The sequence below is a fragment of the Natator depressus genome, chromosome 6, assembly GCF_965152275.1.
Source record: "Natator depressus isolate rNatDep1 chromosome 6, rNatDep2.hap1, whole genome shotgun sequence".
NCBI classification, from domain to species: Eukaryota; Metazoa; Chordata; order Testudines; family Cheloniidae; genus Natator; species Natator depressus.
Window position 1 is genome coordinate 6732148 of NC_134239.1, and position 24430 is coordinate 6756577.

General features: G+C 44.6%; 1 long non-coding RNA gene across 1 annotated transcript; it reads left to right on the forward strand.

Annotated features, from left to right (window-relative positions):
* Window positions 1-2165: 2165 nt before the first annotated feature.
* On the forward strand, window positions 2166-23355 carry LOC141989891 (uncharacterized). The gene is made up of 3 exons (XR_012640029.1): window positions 2166-2274; window positions 22963-23055; window positions 23245-23355. It is a non-coding gene; the product is annotated as an uncharacterized LOC141989891 (long non-coding RNA).
* Window positions 23356-24430: the final 1075 nt, after the last annotated feature.

Consider the following 24430-nt stretch of genomic DNA (forward strand, 5'->3'; position numbering starts at 1 on the left):
TGATCAGGGAATGGAGAACCTCCCTTGAAACTAAAAGAACATGGCTTGTTTAGCCTAGCAAAAGGAAAGCTGAGAAGGGATATGAATGGAGCATGAGAAGTTTGTGAGCAGGATGATATGATGCAGTTGTCTGTGATAGCAGGGGACTGGGCTCAGTGACCCAAGAGGTCCTTTCCCATCCTCTGTTCCTGTGGGACAAGCATTGTTGCTGAAGTGTCTCCTTATTACTCGTAGTGAACATCAAAAGGGCCAGTGGTTCAATTTGGACAAACCCCAGAAGTCTGCATGTTCATTTGAAATCTCCTGAAGTTCCATCATCTCCTCTTTCCCTGCCTCCTGGCCCCTGTCACTACTGTTTCCCCAGTCCCCAACAGACTGTCATGCTACTCCCCTTAATTGCTGTGAGCCCCCAGCATGTTCTTGTTTGTTCCCCTGTTAGCTCCCCTGCCTCTCTGTGAATCCAGGAAGTTTTCTCAGGCAAATAAAAAGGCTCCCAAAGTCCCCCTCCTTCTCCTTTACTTCCCCCTTCTACATAGTGAATACTCCCCACAGACCTTGGCCTTTGAGAATCTTGATATCCAGCCTGCATTTCTACTCAGAGGCACCAAGTGTGCTCTGGGAGGGACTGACCCAGGGATTAGCGAAGTGGAATAGGCAGCAGGCTGGGGAACCCTCCTCTGGATGTTTTAAATGGTACTGAAAGGTCTCAGTGTGTCATGTTTTACAAAGGTGGTATCTGTGTGGCAGCTGCCAGATGGGTTTTCAGGGTTCCATCCAGCCCCGTTTTCTGACTGTGCATGCGAGTTCTGCCCTCTTAACAAAGAGGCTCCTCCAAAATAGCCCAGGAGAAATGGAAATGGGCAGAAGACGCTGCCCCAAGGGCTAGCAGCTCTTCTCAGCCACCACAGAACAGAGGAACCAGCCACCACAGTTACGTGTTGATCATTCTGATTTGTGTGTGTACAGTGCGCCAGCAGCTAAATGTGAAGGAATGTTTCCAGCTTCTGATGAATAAAATCACTGAGGACAAAAAAAATATTCAGCAGGTAACTCATCTTCTCTGCAAGTGTAAATGTGAGGCTTTATTTTAGAGCAGTGGTTCCCAAACTTTAACAACCTGTGAACCCCTTTCACTAAAATGTCAAGTCTCGTGAACCTCCTCCTAAAAATGAATATTTCCAGGGATTTTCTCCTTTACCTGAGTATAAATTATAAAAGCAGTGATCTTGGAAATATAAAATTTGTTTTTATGACATGCTTATTTCACACTATTTATTATTAATTATTATTTATCATTACAGTATTTTTATTACATTATGAAAACAGCAACACTCTTCCAAGATCTCACTTTCATAGCTTGTATCTCTTTGAATAATCTGTTATAAGACAAGGCTCTTATGTTTCATCAAGGAGTATCAGATGTGAAACAGCATGAAGGTATTTAAGAAGCCAACTCAAAGAATTCCTCCTACACAAGCAGTAAGGTCTTGAGCAGTCCAGGCAAACAATGCACGTTACTACAAAGTTTAAACTTGTTGTTCATAATAATTTTTAAAACAATACTAGCTGCCTATTTAATATTAAAAGCAGCAAAAAATATCCACCTCTTTCTATTTCATATAAGGAGTCTTGAAGTTTAAATCTCCTCAGTGTGATAGATATGCTTGCTTTGATCTGCTTAGCTCTTGGAAGTCCCCAAGGCTCCTGGCTGCTGGCCCCATGCTGTCCTGGATCCCTATGGACAGCTCTGTCCACCATTAGGGAATTTTTCCCCAAGAACCCCCTGTAACAGTTTGGGAACCACTGTTTTAGAGCAGAAGAAAGCAATGATCATTTGTGTAAAGATCCCATCTCCCCAGGAGACTCCCTTGTGGGTTTCAAGCTTCCAGTGTAAGACAGACTGGGAAATCCCTGTGCTCTTAGACGTGTGGTGGTCCTTATTTCTAGCAGATAGGGCTGGCTCTGCTCTCAAAAGGCAATATAAGTCAGAAACCACTTTGATTGTTACTGGGGAGGTTTTCTGGGAAGATGAAGATTGAAACACCACCACCACCCAGATAAAAGGCATTTCTGTGCATTACCTTTAGGACTGAATCTCTCTGGATGGGCAGAAACACTTATAACTCGTCATTCTTTTACTAGCTATACCAGGTGAAAATGGTCCACCGCATCACTTGCCATGGATGCCACCATCAGAAGATGCTGAAGAAATCCGATCTGAGTATTTGTGTCTCAGTTCAGAAACAAAATTCTAATTGTGCGCTTTATTCTGTGGTAAGGAAAATATCCTGGTATTTGTTAGGAATTCTGGGTAAGCTACAAAGGCAGATCTGCTGGCTAAAGTTAAACCTTAAATAGGAAGTCTTCAAGCTTCTTTCCATATATATTAAGGGGGAGGGAGGTTCCTGGAAGTACCCTGAATGCTGGAACTTTATATCCAAATCTCCCCATGAATTGGGGGATTCCAAAGAAAATTAAGTGTGGGTGCATGCTAACTTTTGCATTCAGCTCTGCATAACCACCTTGGTTTTGTCCATTTCCAAATTTCCCCACAAATTGGGTCTAATGCACTTCTGGGAATTTGCTGATCTCAACTGTTCATTTATTTTAAAAAATTGAAGATGGTTTCTGCTTTAATTCTCTTTCTTAATTTTAATATAATAGGCGTGTTTCTAGTGAGGCCCCAATGTAATCAATATCTTTATCAACGATGTAGAAGAAAATATAAAAGCATTACTGCTTAAATCTGCCGATGACACAAAATTTGGTAGAGTGATAAATAATAAGGAAGGTCAGTTGCATGGAGCAATCTGGATCTCTTGGTAAACTGGACTAATTTGAACAACGTGTCTTTTAATACAGTCAAATGTAAGATCATATATTTAAGGACAAAGAATGTAGGTCACATTTACTGGATGGAGGAACTGTATCCTGAAAAGGTGTGACTCTGAAAAGGACTTGGTGGATAACCAGTTGAACATAAGCCCCCAGTGGGATGTTGCTAAAATGGCTAATTTACTTGCTAGATGTGTGAGCAGGGGAATCTCACCCAGAAGTAGGAAGGTGGTATTACCTCTATACTAGCTGCCTCAAAACTTTGTTAATGTGCCATGAAGGTTGCCAGTTGTCCTTGTGCCCTTCCAGAACATTGAGTTCAGCTACACTCAAACTTCTGAAGACCATAAAATGGAGAGTTAAGTTACCAGCCACCCCCACAAAGCACACTTAACTCTGCCCTGTTTGGGTGATGCCCAAACATGTCAATGACACACAGATTAGCCCTTTCCCCTTGCAGATGTTACTGAACACTCAGGGAACAGAATACAAGAGCCTTGTAGGAGACAGTCTAACACCTTCGCTTTGCTAAGGTTTAGGTCAATTGTAGTGAACAGATGCTGCCAACACTCAGGTGTTGAGTTTACACCACACAAACTGCCCCAGACCTGCTAAGCATTACCACTCTTCCCCTTTGCCCTTCTGAGGACAGTCCTCCCTTACCAACCCTCCTTCCCACAGAAGAGCGGGCATTGACAGGGACCCCACGGGTTGCGGAACTGGGCAGATAACGCAGAAACTTAGACGGAGTCATCTGGGGGCACATTTTGAAGTGGGGGATAGAAATAGTGGGTATGGTTTGTCTCAGCTGAAGCCCTCCTACTTCCTCCACTGCACAGTTATGACACCCTCATTCCCTCCCCCCCACTCTCATGCACTGCTCTGACCTCTTCTTCCATAGGAGCAGCAGCACTGAGGAGAAGGGTGAGCCTGGAGCCCACTGCTGGAGGCAGCCTGGGAAAGGAGGAGAGTTCTGGGTTCCTTCCCCCAAACAGGGCTCAGTGCAGGGAAGGGGATCTCCTGAGCCTCCTGCCTTGGCCTGTTGGAGCAGCCAGGGGAGGAATTGTTGGGCAGTGGTGGGTTCTTGCAGGGGAGTGGGAAAGAACATAGATGGCTTCACTTCCCCTCCAAGTATAACACTGGAAGGAAAGGTGCCCAATTCCCTCCACACACACCATGTGGCTTTGCTCTTAGTGATTCTGAGCCCCCAGAGAGCAAAGGTCCCTTTGAGAACGATCCCTTATTCAGCAAGTGATCATAGAAGAGCTACGCTTTTGGAAACCCACGTGTCCCTAGCCTCTGTTTGTCAGAGGGTGGAGATGGATGGCAGGAGAGAGATCACTTGATCATTACCTGTTAGGTTCACTCACTCCAGGGCACCTGGCATTGGCCACTGTCTGTAGACAGGATACTGGGCTGGATGGACCTTTGGTCTGACCCAGTACAGCCATTCTTATGTTCTTATGTTAACTGTTCCTGGTAGCTCCTGGTAGAGGAGCTGTGTATCAGTTGGCTGAATGACCCAGCAATTTGTTTTTCTTTGATTGTGCTCAGTCCCATTGTTCAGGAAATGGATGCGGAGCCTGAATCATGACCACATTGCCATGATTACATTACATTACTGTTACACCAAAATGTTGTACCAATAAAAAATAAAAACCAGCAGGATCTTATTAGAGGGGAAAGGCAAAATGCCACATTTATTGTAAATATAATAAAGAAATATAAAACTCACACTGTCCTATCGTTACTTATTCCTTGCTTAACTATATATATATATATATATATTCATTCATTCATTCATTCATTCATTCATACCAGTTCTGCATAGGGGTTTATAGTTACCAGCCTAGAGGTTGCTCGTGACAGGGTACTGGCCAGGTAACCTGTACACGAGAGTGGAGCCGAGTCCGTGTCAGATGCGCATCCGATGCTCCTGAAGGGTAGTGGCAGAACTGGAGACTCAAAGTTCTCAGTCCTTAGTATCCATTTTTATAGGAATTTCTTCCTATGCCAGTCCATGGAATTTGCTTTGTCATATTGTTAGTCATGACTGCTCCAGGACGGCTGTCAGGTGCTCATCAGCTTTCTTCATCCTTTGAATTGGTCGGGTGGATCCCAGTCTGCCCTCCGGTGGGGTTCTCTGGTTGTCTCCACCTGGCGTCTTCTTCGGCCAATCGATGTTAAATTCCTAGGCTGGCACTTCCCTGATTATTCAAAACCCACCATTCATTCACATACATTCCTTACTTTAATAAAAAAACGTATTTCTCATTTCACCGAGTATTGTTATTTTATTTGAGACTCCCTGTCTTTTAACATTCCTTCGGTATTGCCTTTCTTCTATTATACAAAGGTGTTATTTATTTGAGACTCCCAGTTTTTTAACATTCCTGATCCAAACTATAGAGGGTGGGGGGTCTCTATGTGACATTTCTATGAGTGCCGCTCCAATTCGCGGTTCTTCATGGGTGTTACAAACAAGCATGTCAATCTCCATCACAAAGTATCCGTTTGCAAAGTGGAGCCAATTGAACATAAAGTGAAGTTAGTTAACAAGCATGTCAATCTCCATCACAAAGTATCTGTTTGCAAAGTAGAGCCAATTGAACATAAAGTGAAGTTAGTTAACAATCATGTCAATCTCCATCACAAAGTATCTGTTTGCAAAGTAGAGCCAATTGAACATAACCATTTGAGAAAGTAACGTTAATTGATTGGTTTACATTTATAAGCGTCAATCTCAATTACAATCAATGAAAAGCGCCAATACAGAGAAAGCAGAGTCAATTAAGCCGTTTAGTTTTACAAGCGTCAATCTTAATAACAAGTGAGAAAGTATCAATTTAGAGAAAGCAAAGCCAATTGAGCGGTTTGCAAGGTACGGTTTGCAAGCTTTAATACAGAATTGTAAATCAATATTGCAGGTTTACAATTTCTTATGAACAGAATCACAAATATTGGAATATGCCTACATAATCCCCCTTTTGACACTAAGATATACAGATAATCGTCAGTGTCACCTATTATGTAGCCTGTTCAAGAGGAGGTACTGTGAGGCTATTTGACTCTGCGATTCTAATCGAGTGTACATTCTTTTTATCCAAAAACCCATACCACACATTCCGATTATGCAGATACAATTTAATAATAAAACTATTATCAAGGGATGTAGCATTACTGATAGGATACCAGTGGTGGTTGGGGACCATCCAGAGAATATATCATACCAGTGATAAGTTGTTATTTGTTTTTCTGCTGTGGCAATTCTTAACATGTCCCCATTGGTATGTATAATATGAATAGTTCGATTTCCCACCTGATCATTTGTTTGTTCTAGAAAATGTGTCACTTCTTTACTTCTTATTAGACTATCAGTAAGGTCGTGCCATTGAATTCCAAGGTCAATGGAGAATTCAGCCAACTCTGCATTTAATGTTAGCTGAGACTTTTTTGGCTGTGGTAAATAGTATGTGTGGCTTTTAGTGAATATAGCACTTACATTGCACTTACATTCATCTACTGGAGGACTGCTAACACTCCCGTCTTCCCAGAATACTTCCTCCCAAGAATTAATACACACACATTGTCCATTATACAATACTTTGGTCTCATTGTCCAATTCGTCCCATATACATGATCCTAGTGATGTATCTTTACTACAAGGTTCTGGAGCCACAGGCAAGGTGAGGCACACCCACTGTTGAGGAGTCCATTCGGTACAACCTCTAGTGTCCAATAGCTTCCCTCCCTCCCCAGCCCATTGGCTCGAGGTTTGGGGTAGCCAGAAGGATCCCATGTGTAATATGGGAAGTGGGCTAACTTTCCATACCTTTGCCTCCAGGGACCGTTGGTGTGCAATTTTGACAACAATTTCCCCTATTAACAAGTCTGGTTTTACGCTACTGGAAACGTACTGCATCCAGTCATATTGATAAGTGTCAAATAAAGATCTCTTTCTTTGTTTTACCAAATGCATCAAAACCTTAATATTTCCCGATATGACCCAGAACATTTCATGTTCCAGCGTGGCTAGGGCAAGTATCTGCATTTCAGTGCATCCCATGGCTATGGCCGTGTGGTTTCCTATATCTAAACTTTTCTTGTGCATAAGCCATGTAGTAGTATTGAGCCATTGCCAGAGATTCCACTGCGCCTTTAAGTTGCCCAGACCAATTTGGACCAAGTCTACATTGGCATGTACTTGTTTTTGTATCAGGTTGTCCTGTAGTTGAGCCAGGGAGTTTAATTTGTTTTTAATAGTTTCCAAATCTACTGAGTTGGCAAGTCCTGCTCCTGCTCCGAACCCGCCTAGCATGGTATCCATAATGTCTCTTTTAGTTCTGGGGTGAGGGGTATCTGGAGGGGACAGCTTATGTGTCTTTAGCCAGGCTATTAGTATGGGGAGAGAAAAAGGCATACACTTGGGCTCTACTTTTGATACATTTAGTCGTGTCCAATCCATGTCAATTCTTACTTTAACCAGCAGGGGGCTCACCAAGGCTTTTACCGGGGTAGTCTGAGTTTTAAATAACGCTGGTTTTGCCATTTGTACCGGGGTGTTTCTTATAAACACATACTCTTTTTCCCAAGTCCATTCACACCCATCTGGGAATGTCATTGCATGTGTGTGACTTGGGCAGTAGACTACAATTACGGTTACAAGGTCCCCGGATTTTATAAAGCCCTCCCATATATAAGGGAGCGAGGGGTAGTCTGAAAGTATGGTGGTATCTCCCACATATCCTGCCGTCCGTACCCCCACCATCCAATGTTTTTTCCTTCCTGCGGCGACTGAGATATTTACTTGTAGCCCCAGTTCCCCTTCTCCAATATATACATGTGTTTCCCCTAAAGTTGTTAATGTGAGATTAGTTTTTAGATCAACCCATCTTAAGTGAATGTCTGTCTCTTGTGGTGGAAGCCATGGTGTGTTGTTGGCTTGTGCATGTATTAGTAAGGCAGTGAGAATTGATTTACCTTGTCCCATGTATCCCGGAGCATGGATATCATTGTTATTGATGGTCATGAAAGCGCCTGAGTGTCGTGTGCTCACCACTGTAAGTAGGGTTAACGCTTTGATCCAGAACGGGGGCTGCCGCCTCTGTGGCAGCTCTGATTTCCATCTCGTTGGAGGCATTGTTTTGCCCTTCTGATAAGGATCAGAGCTGGCGGTTTTAAGCAGCAGTCTTTGGTGCCTGCAGGAATGAAAATAAACGTACCACGTCTGCAGGTCCTGGTTCACAACTGTTATCAGGGTGTTGTGTCTGAAAATACAATTACAGTGTGAGAGGATTAAGTCATGAGAACAGCTTGAGTTGTGAAACGTGAACCCATTTTAATTTCCCATTCTTGTCTATGCGATAAATGAGAGGGCTGAGGCGATCAACTATGGAGTAGGGTCCAGTCCACTTCGACTCTAATGTGTGATCCCTTTTGCCCAGCCTTAAGTACATTACCTGATCCCCTGGCTCCCATAACAGTGAGTCCCCGGGTTTTTTGTTTTCCATTCTTGTATTCATGAGCTCAATGGCTTGACTCACCCTATGCTGTAAGGTGGCTTTATCTTCCTGCAGCTGCTTTAGCCACTGCCAGTGCTCATGAGCTCCGAGCGGATTGTTTATCTCCGTATCTGATGTTTGCTCAGGGTTAATGACCAGCCTCATTGCCTGCCCGAAGAGGATTTGGTAAGGCTGTATTTTAGTTCTCAGCCTGTTGCTGCTGCGGATAGCTGCCAGTATTAGTGGAAGCTTCTCAGGCCAGTCTTTACCGGTGCGGTCCACAACTTTCCTGAGAGCTTCTTTAATAGTGCGGTTCATTCGTTCCACTTGTCCCGAGGACTGGGGTCTGTATGGAACATGAAGTTTGTGTGACACCCCCAAAGCTTTAAGCATTAGGGTAAATATGTTTCCCACAAATGATCCTCCGTTGTCTGAATCAATAATCTCGGGAGTCCCATATCTGCAAACTACTTCAGAGAATAGTTTCTTAGCCGCGGTACGAGCGCTATTGTCCCTAGTAGGGAAAGCTTCCACCCATCCTGAGAACGAATCTATGATTACTAGCAAGTACCGGAATCCTTCTTTACTTCGTGGTAATTTGTCAATGAAATCTATTTGGATCCTATGCCAGGGACCCAGCCTTCTTTGATGTAGCAGTTGAGGCTGGTATGGGGGTCGGGCTTTATCTCTGGCGCACTGAACACAGTTCCTGACCCATGTTTCTACATCATCTCTCATCCCCCTCCATTCTGCCACTTGCTTCAACCTTCCCAACGTCCCCTCCACTCCTTCGTGCATGAATTGGTGAGCTATATTCACCAGTTCCTGCCTTTCAATTCTTCCTGGGACGTGGACTGATCCTAATACCTTCTGTTCCTGCCTTCGGGTTACTGCTGCTATCCCTTCATAGTCTCTGGCTATAGCATCGGCACGGTTATTCCAGATGGTTTCAGCTGCTGAGCCTTTCCCATGTGCCTTTACATGTTTGATTTTTAACTGATCGGGATGAGAGGTAACCCAGGCATAAATCCATTTCCATTCCTCTATGTACGCTATTTCTTTACCATCCGCGGCTTTCCAGCCATTCTTTTGCCAATCAAACATCCAATATTGCACTCCATTCACGCAATAGTTGCTGTCAGCATAGATGTATACAGTTTTGGGGCATTTGTCTGCTGCATACTGTTTTAAAACTTGATATATTGCATGGAGTTCGGCATGTTGTGCCGAGCCGTGATCTAAATATCCTGTTAACACCTCTTCTTCTAAATTTATGGCTGCATATCTGATTCTCTTTTTGCCATGGATCACCATGGAACTGCCATCGGTGAACCAAATGTGTCTTTCCCGACCCACTGTATCTAGTTCTTCAAGGGGGGGCGCTTGGGCTTGCATGATTCTCTGTTCTAGTGTAACTAGCGGACATTCATGCTTAGTCCCCCTTTCGATAAGAGCATGAGTCAGCATGTCAGGTTTAGCCACTGTGTCAGCCCGGACTCCTCTGTTTACCAGGGTTAGGGTCCATTGCGCCATCCTGGTATTAGATACCCTGCCTCCTATCAACTTTCCAGACAGGATGTATTTCAGAGGTGTATGTGTGCTCTGTATTGTAATTGGGGCACTGCCCGTAAGCGGCTCAAAGGATTGAACAGCCCATACTGCTGTCAGGCACTCCCGTTCGCAAGTGTCAAAATTTAATTCCGCTCCCTGCAATTTCTTAGATTCGTATGCTACGGGTACCAATTTCTGGTTCTCACTTTGTTGTAAGAGGGTGGCTGCCATGGCCACTTCATTAGCTGCTAACCGGATGACAAATGGTTTTGATTCATCCGGGAAGCGCAAAGCAGGGGCGGTTAGGGCTTTTTGTTTTAAGGTGTTTAAAGCCGTATCCTGGTCTGGACCCCATTCCCAATGTGTCTTTTTCTTAAGTAATTTCCATAAAGGAAGGGTGATCTCTGCATATTTATAGATATGGGGCCGTAAAAAGTTGAATCCCCCTAGCAAAACCCTTAAGGAGTGTACATCGGTAGGAGCTGGCATTTCAATTAATGCCCTCACCTTCCTTTGATCTACCTGCCTTCCCTCTTGACCAATGATAATCCCTAGGTAACTGACCTGGGTTTGCACCAATTGTGCTTTTTCCAGGCTTACCTTGAATCCGGTGTCCTGGATCAGTGTGAGGACATCCTCTGTAAGCCTTTGTACCTGCGTCTCGAGCTCCCCGAAAACCAAAATATCATCCACATAGGAAAAAACGAGTAGTCGATCTGCTGGACTTAATTGATCCAGCATATCTACCACATGTCTGTGGGCAATAGCTGGAGAGTCTTGGAATCCTTGGGGTAAGCGTTGAAATGTGTATTGCTGATCCCTTATGGTGAAGGCAAACCGGTCCTGTGAATCAGGGTGTAAGGGTATTGCAAAGAAACAGTTAGCCAGATCTATAACTGAAAAGTACCTGGAGGTGGCTTGTACTTTTTGGATAACTTGTGTCATATCTGCCACAATGGGAGCCATGGGTATGCTTCCTTTGTTGATCCTTCTGTAGTCAATAGTTAGTCGCCAGGACTGTCCGTCTGCCTTTATGACTGGCCACACAGGGGAGTTAAAGGGAGAGTTAGTTTTCCTAATAACCCCCTGTTCTTCCAGGTCCTTGATGATCTGGATCAATTGTGCTTCAGCTTCTTTGGGGTACCTGTATTGTTTCTGGGGCGGTATTAGTTCCCCTATAATTTTGACACAAGCATTGATTTTACCACAATCTGTTTTCTTCTGGGTCCAGACCACGGGAAACTTTGCACGCCACTCCTCTTTCTGTTGGGCAGTGAGGGCTGCAATTGATCGGTCTCCTCTTTTGGAAACCACGTTGTTTTGGCTCTCTTTTGATAAAAAAGGGGGGAGAGCTTCCAGCCTCCACAGGGCACTCCGGGGTAAATCGATTAGGATATTGTTTTTAAACAACCAGTCCGTTCCTAGAATTACATCGTTAGTCATGTATTTTGTTTGAATTAAGTTCCCAGTTGTGCTATAGCATTGCACTGAGGACGGGAAACCTTGTACTGTGAAAGGGACTTGTGTCCATTCTTGTCCCATACTGGGTTTCCCCTGAAATGACTGCAGGATTACCTCCTGCCCCTTCCTGCCATTGTGGGGGGTTGTCTTAATTAAGGAGACTGAGGCTCCGGTATCAATTAGGGCTAGGGTAGGAGCTTGGTCTCCCTGCTGAATGTATATGTGGGGTCTTCCTCCTGGATCCCATGTTAACTTTCCTATGAATCTCCACTGCTGTGCTCCTATACCAGGTGGGGATTCTACACTCAGCGGGCTTCCCTAGAAGTATTCTTGATCCTCTGCAGGGGGAGGAGGCAAATCCATCGGAGGAGCGCTTGGGGTGGTTACCCCAGATACCCTCCTCTGCTGGCTTTGCAGTCTTAGGATTTCCCTCATGATATCAGCCATAGGAGCCTTGTCCCATTTTTCCCGATCCCCTCCCAGCTGCATTAACAATCTCCACATCATTCGACGCATATCTGGATCGAGCTTATCGGGGCATCCCTGAGATGGTCTATTCTCCTCAGTTATTCGAGCTCTGTGTGTTTCTGGATATAACCTCCCTCCTGCATGATAATTTCCCCGTCCTCGAGACCTCCCTCTCCAGGAACCTCCACGGGGTGCTAAAATTCCCTTTTCCCCACTTTCATTTGAATAGGTGACTGTTGGCTCCATGGCAGCTACATATGCCACTCTTTCTTTTTTTATGTTAGGTTTTGGTCCTGCATGTGTGGTAATTTGCTGCACCATCCCCCTTAATTCTTCTAAAGTAGCAGGATGGCCATCCTGCCAAACAGCCAGTTTCCCTGAATAATATGGTAGTAGTGACGCAGCACAATCTCTCAGGGAGGAGATGGGGAATGGTAAGGTATATAAATTGGCAATGCCAGCCACGGTTACTAGACCGGCCATCACCTGCATTAATGCCCATCGAGTAAGATAGTTTTCTGGGTCTTCATTGGGACCCTGGGCTGAAGCCACAGCTTGGGCTATAAAATTTCTCCTGCCTATTTGTTCCCCGAAAATCGCCATTAGGGATAATTCATTGGTAGCTTCTTCTACCCTAATGCGGTCCAGTGTGGCTCTTATTTCTGGAGCTGCGCATATCCCCATAAGCCGGTAGATCTCTGTAGTGGTTAATCTCTCCCTCCCGGCTAATAGGAAGGCATCGGTACACCACCGGGAAAAGGATTCCCTATTTAGTGTACCTAGGTGGTCCGCCATTGCTTTTAGGTCTGCTGCTGACACCGGGATAGTTGTGATTTGTTCATTACCCCCTCCCTCAGCGTCCGCCCTGGGGGTAGTAATGGTGCGCCGTTCTAAAGCAGCCACTGAGGCTGAAGGACTTTCCTTTAGGTCGTCCAAAATATCTTTCTCCCAAATTCCTTGGGGATCCCAGTGATCCCAGGCTTCCCCCCCGCAATCTGATTTTAGATTAAGGTCGGCAGGGTCCCATTCTCCTGAGCTAACAGCCGCAATTTGACGGGTGGCAAAGCCCAATTTCAATTTAAGCTGTTTGATGATAGATTCACAACGACTGTGGTTTACCGGGGTTCTGCCTTGTTCTAATGTTAGCTTTTTAACCATCCCTTGTAGGACCTGATTCTCTTTAATTAGGGCTTGGTTTTCTTTTTCTATTTGTTTAAATGCGGTAGTTTGCTCTGTCAGGAATCTCTCTTTACTTTTGTATTCCTGCAGTGCCTCTTTTATTATTTCCATCTGGCTTTGTGAGTTTATTGCCACCACTTTCCAATTCTCTATCCCTTTTTCCAATTGGGTTAGTTTTTCCTGCAGAGAAATTTTATTTTCTTTACAGGTAGTTAGGCGGAGGTAACTGTTATTACATGCCTCCCATAATAGCCAAATAGCTGCTGCGTCTCGTTTGGCAGCACTAGAAGGTTTGTACATGAGGATGTATTGAGCCAATCTATCCTCTAGGTCTGATATAGTACAGACATCTACAAGGACTTGTTCAGTCCATGGATTATGTCCATATCTTTGGAGGACTTGTTTGAAAGGTGTAATTTCTCTAATGAAAGCGGAGGCTGGAGCTCCCTCCGGTTTCATTCCTCCCTCCATACCTGCTTTACCCTGTTTTTTCTTTAACATTCTAACAAATTTTTAATTTTTCTATCACTCCTGATTTTATTCAGTGCTTAATCTATGCTTTTTCTTCCCTGCTACCTTCTCGGAGGCCAGCAGGTCTGGTTAACCTGTTTCTCCCTGCTACCTTCTCGGAGGCCAGCAGGTCCGGTTAACCTGTTTCTCCCTGCTACCTTCTCGGAGGCCAGCAGGTCTGGTTTAATCTGTTTTTCCTGCTACCTTCTCGGAGGCCAGCAGGTCCCCTGCTACCTTCTCGGAGGCCAGCAGGTCTGGTTTAATCTGTTTTTCCTGCTACCTTCTCGGAGGCCAGCAGGTCCCCTGCTACCTTCTCGGAGGCCAGCAGGTCTGGTTTAATCTGTTTTTCCTGTTACCTTCTCGGAGGCCAACAGGTCCCCTGCTACCTTCTCGGAGGCCAGCAGGTCTGGTTTAATCTGTTTTTCCTGCTACCTTCTCGGAGGCCAGCAGGTCCCCTGCTACCTTCTCGGAGGCCAGCAGGTCTGGTTAACCTAATAGAAATGCCTAGCTCACTAGAGCTGGCGGTGTGCACACCAATATTTACAATAACTGAGGTTTTTTTACCAATATTCCCCCTTTCGCAATTCTCCACCAAAATGTTACACCAAAATGTTGTACCAATAAAAAATAAAAACCAGCAGGATCTTATTAGAGGGGAAAGGCAAAATGCCACATTTATTGTAAATATAATAAAGAAATATAAAACTCACACTGTCCTATCGTTACTTATTCCTTGCTTAACTATATATATATATATATATATTCATTCATTCATTCATTCATTCATTCATACCAGTTCTGCATAGGGGTTTATAGTTACCAGCCTAGAGGTTGCTCGTGACAGGGTACTGGCCAGGTAACCTGTACACGAGAGTGGAGCCGAGTCCGTGTCAGATGCGCATCCGATGCTCCTGAAGGGTAGTGGCAGAACTGGAGACTCAAAGTTCTCAGTCCTTAGTATCCATTTTTATAGGAATTTCTTCCTATGCCAGTCCATGGAATTTGCTTTGTCATATTGTTAGTCATGACTGCTCCAGGACGGCTGTCAGGTGCTCATCAGCTTTCTTCATCCTTTGAATTGGTCGGGTGGATCCCAGTCTGCCCTCCGGTGGGGTTCTCTGGTTGTCTCCACCTGGCGTCTTCTTCGGCCAATCGATGTTAAATTCCTAGGCTGGCACTTCCCTGATTATTCAAAACCCACCATTCATTCACATACATTCCTTACTTTAATAAAAAAACGTATTTCTCATTTCACCGAGTATTGTTATTTTATTTGAGACTCCCTGTCTTTTAACATTCCTTCGGTATTGCCTTTCTTCTATTATACAAAGGTGTTATTTATTTGAGACTCCCAGTTTTTTAACATTCCTGATCCAAACTATAGAGGGTGGGGGGTCTCTATGTGACATTTCTATGAGTGCCGCTCCAATTCGCGGTTCTTCATGGGTGTTACAAACAAGCATGTCAATCTCCATCACAAAGTATCCGTTTGCAAAGTGGAGCCAATTGAACATAAAGTGAAGTTAGTTAACAAGCATGTCAATCTCCATCACAAAGTATCTGTTTGCAAAGTAGAGCCAATTGAACATAAAGTGAAGTTAGTTAACAATCATGTCAATCTCCATCACAAAGTATCTGTTTGCAAAGTAGAGCCAATTGAACATAACCATTTGAGAAAGTAACGTTAATTGATTGGTTTACATTTATAAGCGTCAATCTCAATTACAATCAATGAAAAGCGCCAATACAGAGAAAGCAGAGTCAATTAAGCCGTTTAGTTTTACAAGCGTCAATCTTAATAACAAGTGAGAAAGTATCAATTTAGAGAAAGCAAAGCCAATTGAGCGGTTTGCAAGGTACGGTTTGCAAGCTTTAATACAGAATTGTAAATCAATATTGCAGGTTTACAATTTCTTATGAACAGAATCACAAATATTGGAATATGCCTACATTACTTACTAGAGTCTTTCATCTTCCCCATTTAAAATTAATGCTAATTTCTGTGACAGGGCTTCTAAAATCAGAGTCTGCATGTGGATTTTAGAGTACTTTAAAATACCAGCTCTTAAATCAGGGCAAACATTCCAAGAGGAACGCTTGCAGAATGCAGGCAGAGAACAGCTAATGTGCACAAACACTCATTCTGTGAAAGCTGCCATGGGCTCAGACTTGGGTATTGCTCGGGTTCAATGGCCACAGTAAGAGCCACCCCATTACTGTACCAACATCCTGCTTGCAATCCCTGTAGCTTGAACAGAGCTCTAATATTGCTGCACATTCAGGGTATGTCTACACTGCAAATAGAAATCCATAGCGGGCCCATGCCAGCCACAAGTGTCTAATTGCAGTGTAGACATACCCTCATGGCTCATCCGTTAGACTCAAAGTAAGCTGGAGTTCTAAACTTTTATCCTGAATAGCTGGGGAAATATTACATCCCTAAGGGACAATGGCTGCTGTACAGTTGCTGAGCTAAATCCCTAATGTCTGAGATCAACCTGGGGAAGATTAAAGACATAGTTAGTCCCAGGTGTGCACAAAAATCATTAGAAAAAACAAGAGATTTTGTAAACACATGATTTTAGGGGGAAACTCGTTGCTCAAATGGTTCCAAATTTGGACCACTATCTCTATCCTCCATCTCCATGAGGCACCACAAATTTCAAGAAAATCCAATTAAGCATGTAGATTGGAGAGGATTTAGGTTAGGTATCTCTTCAACAGTAAGAGATGCTCAGACCTTTAACCGAGCTTCTGCTCCACTCTATTATGGGGTTAGTGAATTCCATTACTGGAATATGCCCTGATGTCCATACTTCCAAAGAAATGTTGAAAAATTGTAAAGGGTTTGGAAAAAAAGCTTCAGGAATAATTAGAGGTCTGGAAAAACTGCCATATAGTGAAAGACTTAAGAAGTTCAATCTTTTTAGCTTTATCCAAGAGAAGGCTAAGTGGCGACTTGATCAGTCTGTAAGTACCTACCTTGAGAGAAGATTTGTTCTTTACTCTGCGAACAAGGGCATAACACGATCCAGTGGATTAATGCTGAAGTTAGACAATTCTGTATTTTTGACAGTTAGGGGAATTCACCGTTGCAACAGTTTGCCTAGGGTCATGGTAGATTCTCCATCACTTAAGGCTGTACATCAAGATTGGATGCTTTTCTAAAAAAATATGCTAGAGCCACAGGGGATCTCAAACTTCATTGCACCGCAACCCCCTTCTGACAACAAAAATTACTTTGGGGACCGAAGCCTGAGCCTGTCCAAGCCCCGCCGTCCCAGGTGGGAGGGCCAAAACCAAAGCCCCAGGGCTTCAGCCCCGGGTTGGGGACCTGTAACCTGATCCCCGCCACGCAGAGCCAAAGCCGAAGCCTGAGCCCTGCTGCCCAGCCCCAGCAAGTCTAACGCCAGCCCCGGTGACCCCATTAAAATAGGGTTGCGACCCACTTTGGGGGTACTGACCCACAGTTTGAGAACTGCTGCTATAGCACAAACAGAAATCAGAAACTACTGCAGGAAATATTCTGGCCTTTGTTATGCAGGAGGTCAGACTAGATTATTTTAACAGGCCCTTCTGTCCTTAAAATAGATAACACTAAAGTCATGTGTAAGTCTTTGCAGCATTAGGGCCATCCTGTTCTCTAAATCTACCTACAAACATGGATGATTTAAACAAGGGTTATTTAATTCTGCTCTGTTACTTTGATTAGATCAAATATTTGTCAAGGTAGTTGAGGTTATTGTCGCATGATGCATTTGAGGAGAAAAATGTAGCCATGGGACTAGGTTCTTTGCCAGAAGTCAGTGGCAGGAGAGGGCTTCAGGCCAGTTACAGCTCCTTGATTCTCTGGGCCAGCCACTGCCACAGCCCCTGTGTGACCATCAGCTCTAGGATCCCAACTCAGCAGAGCATTTCAGTACATACTTAAGTCCATTCCCACATAGGAAGGCACTTAAGCCTCGTCGACACTAGCGAACATACAGCGGCACAGCTGTACCAATCCTGCTGCAGCGCTGTAAGATCGCTCGGGTAGCCACTCTATGCTGATGGGAGAGAGCTCTCCCATCGACATAATAAAACCGCCTCGACGAGCGATGGTAGCTGTGTCGGCAGGAGAAGCTCTCCCACCAACATAGCACTGTGCACACAAGTGCTTATGCTGGCAAAACTTATGTCACTTGGGGGTGGAGGGGTTTCACAGCCCTGAGCACCATAAGTTTTGCCAACGTAAGTGGTAGTGTAGACATGGACTGAAACATATTTAAGTCCCATTGAAGTTAATAGAAGATATATGTCTAAGTATGTTCCTGAATAGGGATGTTCCTAAACATGAATGCTCTTTGCACAAAACGTTTTTGTGGGTGTTGGGCTAAAGTCCTTTGTTAGCAAAGTCAGTGAACTTCTCTATATAAGGAAAAAAACAGATCAAATTCTGAATCTCTTGACCTTCAGATTATGAGATATAGACCTGTATTGATGAAAAAAGAACTCCTAAACCATCATTTTTAGGAGGAAAAGACTTTGCTCTGAAAGAGTTAAATTCTGACCTTTCATACATATTTTGTGTCACTATTCAGATATGAGGTGCTGAATACCAAAATACAAAAGAAAAGTTAAGCATCTGTCTGAAGAATAAGGAACTATTCTTCCTCTATGTGCTTGGATGAATGAATGTGTGATTGGGGTTTTCCTTATGATTTAAATTTCAATTTTTTGTTAGCTTTGCATTTTCATTGTTTTTTTAGTCAGGACTCACATAAATGTTTGCATAAAGGTGACCCAGTCAAACACCACTGGATGATACTGGTGCCTTTAGACAGCGAGTGTTCCATTGTGATTTACCAAAAAACTCCCGAGGAGGAGTCTCAAGGAGTATCAGCCAGGCCGCCATCTTCAAAATCAAGGAAAAGTAATCACCATCCCTTCTCCCCCTGGGAGCCCCACTCCTGGGCAATCTCACTGTTCCCCATGGGAGTTGAGCTCTCTCCCAGAATCCTTTCTGAGTCCAATTACATCCAGTCCCTTGCACTGCTCATCAGGTCTAGTTACAGGGCACTGACAGGGAGCAGCCACCCAGAGCCCCTCTCAGGGCTGAAGTGTCTGTGTGCCCTAAATAAGGGGGAGAAAGGGAAGGCTAGTCACTGCCTCAGGCTGGGCTCCCCTGGTTGTTAGACTCCCCTGGCTGCTGGGCTCCTTAGCAGTCTCCAGCAGCCTCTGCTCTTGGGCAAACGTCCTTCCTGCTCTGCGATCAGCTTCACTTTTGTAAGCTCCCCTTCTCCTGGTGAAGCATGCTCTGCTTGTGTGCCTGGCTGCTGCCGAGTGCATTGACTCATTTGCATTGCTGTCAGTGGGATGGGGGCGTATCCCACCACTTGCCAGCCAGCAAGTCTGAGCTCGAAACACAGCTCATCTTTTCAGCGGGATACGAGCTTCCTGAAGCTGAAGGAAAAAAGTACAAGAGTGTCAGCTATAAACCTGCCATGAGTATTAACCTTTTTGCTTTGGTTTTCTTTCCCCAACTTTTATTGATATGGGAATACCACCACCTTAGAATTCTTGCACTTTGATTTTAAACTCCAGCAGATGACTATAGCATTGCTCTGAGAATGGTGCCTATAGAACAGTTCTTCTTTGAGTGCTCGCATATGTGCACTATGCTGTATGGTGCATGTATCTCATGCACCAGTGCCAGAGTGGCTTCCCTAGCAGTACCTCTAGGGACAGCCTCATCCACCCAGTGAGCTCCTTGTGCTCGAAAGCAGGGACAGCCACCCTGTCAAGGTTCCTTCCCCACTCTGAACTCTAGGGTACAGATGTGGGGACCTGCATGAAAACCTCCTAAGCTTACTTTTACCAGCTTAGGTTAAAACTTCCCCAAGGTACAAACTATTTTACCCTTTTGCCCTTGGATTTCCACTGCCACCACCAAACTTTAACTGGGTTTACTGGGAAATGTAGTTTGGATATGTCTTTCCCCCCAAAATCCTCCCAACCCTTGCACCCCACTTCCTGGGGAAGGTTTGGTAAAAATCCTCACCAATTTGCATAGGTGACCATATACCCAAACCCTTGGATCTTAGAACAATGAAAAAGCATTCAGTTTTCTTACAAGAAGACTTTTAATAGAAGTAAAGGAATCACCTCTGTAAAATCAGGATGGTAGATACCTTACAGGGTAATTAGATTCAAAACATAGAGAATCCCTCTAGGCAAAACCTTAAGTTACAAAAAAGACACACAGACAGGAATATTCATTCTATTCAGCACAGTTCTTTTCTCAGCCATTTAAAGAAATCATAATCTAACACATACCTAGCTAGATTACTTACTAAAAGTTCTAAGACTCCATTCCTGTTCTGTCCCCGGCAAAAGCAGCATACAGACAGACCCAGACCCTTTGTTTTTCTCCCTCCTCCCAGCTTTTGAAAGTATCTTGTCTCCTCATTGGTCATTTTGGTCAGGTGCCAGCGAGGTTACCTTTAGCTTCTTAACCCTTTACAGGTGAGAGGATTTTTCCTCTGGCCAGGAGGGATTTTGAAGGGGTTTACCCTTCCCTTTATATTTATGACACACCCCATCCCTCCTTCAGTTCCTTCTTATCATCCGTGGTTGGAGCATTGGTGTTCCTTGTGAACAAACTTACCTTTTTGCATAATGGCGCTCTTCCCATCACCTGATGTTCTAAAATCTTATTTTGTTTGTTTGCTTTTCCTTTTGTTCAGTTTTTTTGTTTAATTTTTTAGTTTTTTATTTTCCCAGTTGGGGGGCCTATGCCAGGATCACCAGGGTTCAGACCTAGTGCAGGCTGCAGAAAACTTATGCCCGTTAATGACCCTTATCACACTGTCTCAACTGCTTGGGTTAGAGAGATGTGCTCCAATTGTATTGGTTTCAAGACCAGGATAAAGAGACTGAGGGAGGAGTGTCTCCAATACACCCACATGGAGGCTACCCGGAGGCCAGCGTTGGCACTCTGTTGGTCCCAAAGAGCTCCCCCAGCTTTGCCCATAGACAGAGCCAGAGGAGATCCCCCTTACTGGCACTATCTTCTTCGAGGCCCAAGATTTCAGAAGAGTCCTGGCCTTGAAACATAAGAAGAAGTTGGCATCAGGTTCTTCAAAGTCCGGAGTGTGGGTCTCCTTTACAGAAGATCGGTCTGGTACAGACAATAGAATGTACCCTACAGCACGGTTCCCAGTGCTGGCTCATAGAGACAGATCTGAGCTGTTGTCTCTGGTGCCCTCCCAGAGACTGTCGAGACAGTCTACCTCTTCACCTGCAATGCAGCAGTTGTCCCTGATTACTCCAGGTCAGTAGCCCATGTCTGTTCCAACTACGCCAGAGCCCTATGCTGCAGCCAGGGCCTTGCTGTGCCTGTCAGTACTGCCATCACCCTTGCTTCAGATCGAGGACCCTCCTCTGGGCCTAGTGCAGCTGCCCAAACCATTGGCACCAGAATACTCTAATCTGGCACCTCCAGCTTCAGGATCAGTACCGCCTCCTACCTTGTCTTCTGGACTGGTACTGGCTCCTCCTCACCACACGTTATGAGTAGCTAGGAAGTCATCCATGCTTCCTCCAGTGCTGCATCCTCAATGCAAGCCTAGATCTCAGTCAATGGTCCCCTCTTGGTTCTGTGCCATCCTGGCACTTAGAATACTCCAGTTCCAAGGTAGGCTCTGGGCTATGTCGGTACTGAGAGTCCAGAGCTTCCTCCCAGTCCCTTTCTCATCAGCAGCTTGGATTTGAGAAGACTTCAGCCAGGGATTGGGATGCTTGGGGCAGACACGCCTGTGGCTTGGTACCATACCAGCCTTTCAGGGGCCCTTCTGAATACCCTGGGGGATGCTTCCAGAATCCAGATGTCCTTTGCCAATTTTCCATGCAAACAGATTTTCCAGGAAGGAGCCTTCTCCTTTTGGTGCTGAGACCTGTCACGGTTGGCACTGATCAGCCTTTGCAGTGACCTCAGCTCAGGACTTACCTCAGCCTGTTCCGGAGCTGCAAGCTGTCCTGGTACCGCAAGAGCAGCTCCTCCTGCATGAGTCTTCCTGATAAGGATCAGGTACCAGGGGTGGGGCACCCTACCCAGTACTGGATGACTTTAAGGGGCATCAGGAGCTCCTCAGGAGAATGGCAGCCTCCCTCCGGTGGAGCTAGTGGAGAAGAATACCCACAAACCAATTGCTATGGCAGGGAAAGTGGCTCTGCCCATAAATGAGGTCATCATGCAGCTGGCCAAAACAATCTGGCAAACCCCTTTCACTGTGGCCAAAAGAATGGAACATAAATACCAGGCACCTCAGGGGGTCTGAACACTTTTATTTACATCATGCATCTGGTTCGTTAGTTGTGGCCGTAGTAAACGGGAGATGCTGACCACCCACCCTCCCTCACAGAAGTGTTGGAGTCTCCCATCAGTTTCCAGGGCGAAGGAACTTGTGGATGAGTGGGGCAACGGCACCCTTTATATCCTCGCTATGGAGCATAAGGAGCTCGGCGTTGGGTGGGGCCACCCCTATGGATACTGCTAGGTAAAACTCTCTGGCAGCAGCGCACAAGACACGTGCGCACCTACAGCGTAACGGACATGTGCAACACATCTTGAAGCATGAGAGTTACGGGATGGTAAAGTAACCGTTTCTCCCCCCTCGAACATCTAAAAAAGCTCTAGGTTAAATAACCCCTCTGTGTGAAAGATCATGTGTACATATATCTTATGGGTTTGGAGTAATATATAAAATCCTGACATTGCTAATTTCACCTAAATTCTAGTTTGAATTATAAATGTAACCAGCTATGTGTTATCTTGAATTGCATTGGAATATCTCACGTAATCCATTGTGGGAGCAAGAGATGATCTATCACTTTAACTGCCTCTTATTTGAGCAAGATTACCGAATTGCTATCAAAGTGATTCACATTCAAATTGCTCTTGGCGTGACTTGACCCTCCCAACCATTTGGCTGGACTATAAACATATTAATTGGCATTGAGATTGAAAATGTCCTGTTATTTTGGGGCTGTTACTTAAACAAAAAACTGCCACCTTCCCAAATTATTAGATGATGCTTATAAAGAATTGCTGGTTTATTTGATGTGGTTTAACCAACCTGATTACTAAATTAATTTGATGATTTCATATTAACCCACTTTCTTTTAATTTGATTAGTTTATATGTATTGCGCTTTTGACTTAGTTATTTAGTTTAACCAGTTATATAAAATTGGCACCCTGTGTGCGTTGGATGTTTTCCCCCCAGACATTAGGGTTCAGGACCTGAGGAGTGCAAGGTGGATTACAGCCAACTATTACCTTTCCCCCTAATGACTGTCCATAGAATTTCCCTTATAGTTCAGGCAGGTCCCTTTATTGCCTTGTCAAATAGAATCCATACTGTTTTATTTTGGTCACAGTAATGCCGTATAACATCTCAATATACTTCTCTGCATAGGATCATGCTTTGGCTGATATGCAGGAAGAACATCCCTATACTGGGGATGGCCAACACTATTGTCAATGCTGTGGAAACCAAAGAAGCACACAGGTAAGCAAGGACTTTTTAGAACATTCTATTGTGCTCAGTGCTGGGCTGAGCTGTTAAAATGTAAAAGGCAAGCCCAAGCAGAAGGCAAAGGTTTTTATAAACGTGTATCTCATTACTCTTGTCTGCCTACAATAGGGAATTTTAGCATGGCCAAAATGATACAGTGTCCTGCACTGCTGTCTCTTTCAGTGCTACTGTTTTGAAACTCTACCCCAGATTCTGGTCATCCATTTGGAGAGAGATCCGGTTGACATTAATGCTGGGGTGTCTGTGCCCCTCTCACTCACGCTAACAACAGGCAAGCAGCTTGTAAGTACATGTACTTTCCATCTAGCTCTCAAGGGATTATTATTTTGTTTTACCTACATGATCTAATGACAAAAAGTATAGGGAGGAAAATGTACCAACAGCTTCTTTAACCAGGCCTCACAGAGTTCAGCTCTGCTGTTGTGCAAGGCTATTGTAATGAACTTTGAGCCTGTGGGACTGAGCCTGGCCTGGAAGTTTGATATTTTGTGAACCTGAAGGAAGGAAGTTTGCCATTAGGAGAAATCTATGAATACAGCTGGATGCCCCTAGCCTGATATTTGCCCTTCTCTGAGCCCTGGGGCCTCTACTTACCATTTCCATCTTCTGGTAGGGTCTTATGGCCTCCTCCTCTGGCTCCCTGTCCTCAGTGGCTTCCCCCATCAGTTGTATCTGGGGAACACCAGGCTCAGAGCATGTCCCCTTGGAGAGATGAACCCATAAACTCAAACCTTCGTGGCCTGGTCACTACCCATTCCTCAGATATAATCATGTAGGGTTCAGTTCATGATCCCAAGCCTTCATTGTTAACATCACTGCTAGTGCCCTAGGACCTCATCAGTTGTGAACTCTGACAATCTTCTTGCTGTGAAGATACAAGATGGTTGACTACTGAACTTTATCATGATTATCTTGTAGTACACAGACTATGAGCTCTTTGGAATATGTCACCGTATTGGAGCAATTCATGGCGATCATTACACGGCTGAAGTAAAGTCATTGGAAGATAATCACTGGTACCACTTCAATGATAAAGGAGTGTCTGAGGTAAAATGTGCTTAAGAGTTCATGGAAACTATGTAATACCTTGTGTTGTGTGGGGACGGAGCTCTGATTTGGATAAAGGGTCATCCACGTCTCCTAATACAGGAGAATTATTATTATCCATTATTTGTGTTACCGAAAATATAGGTAGAGCATTGTCAGTCCCCAGCCCTTCCCCCCTCGTCAGTTATAGAACGTTTCTCCCCCAGTTTTATGCCTCTGATCCTCAGATTACATTTCCTGGCCGAGGGAAGCAGAGTGAGTCTCTTCTTGGAAGAAGCTCCCAGCTTCAGCAGAGAGCATT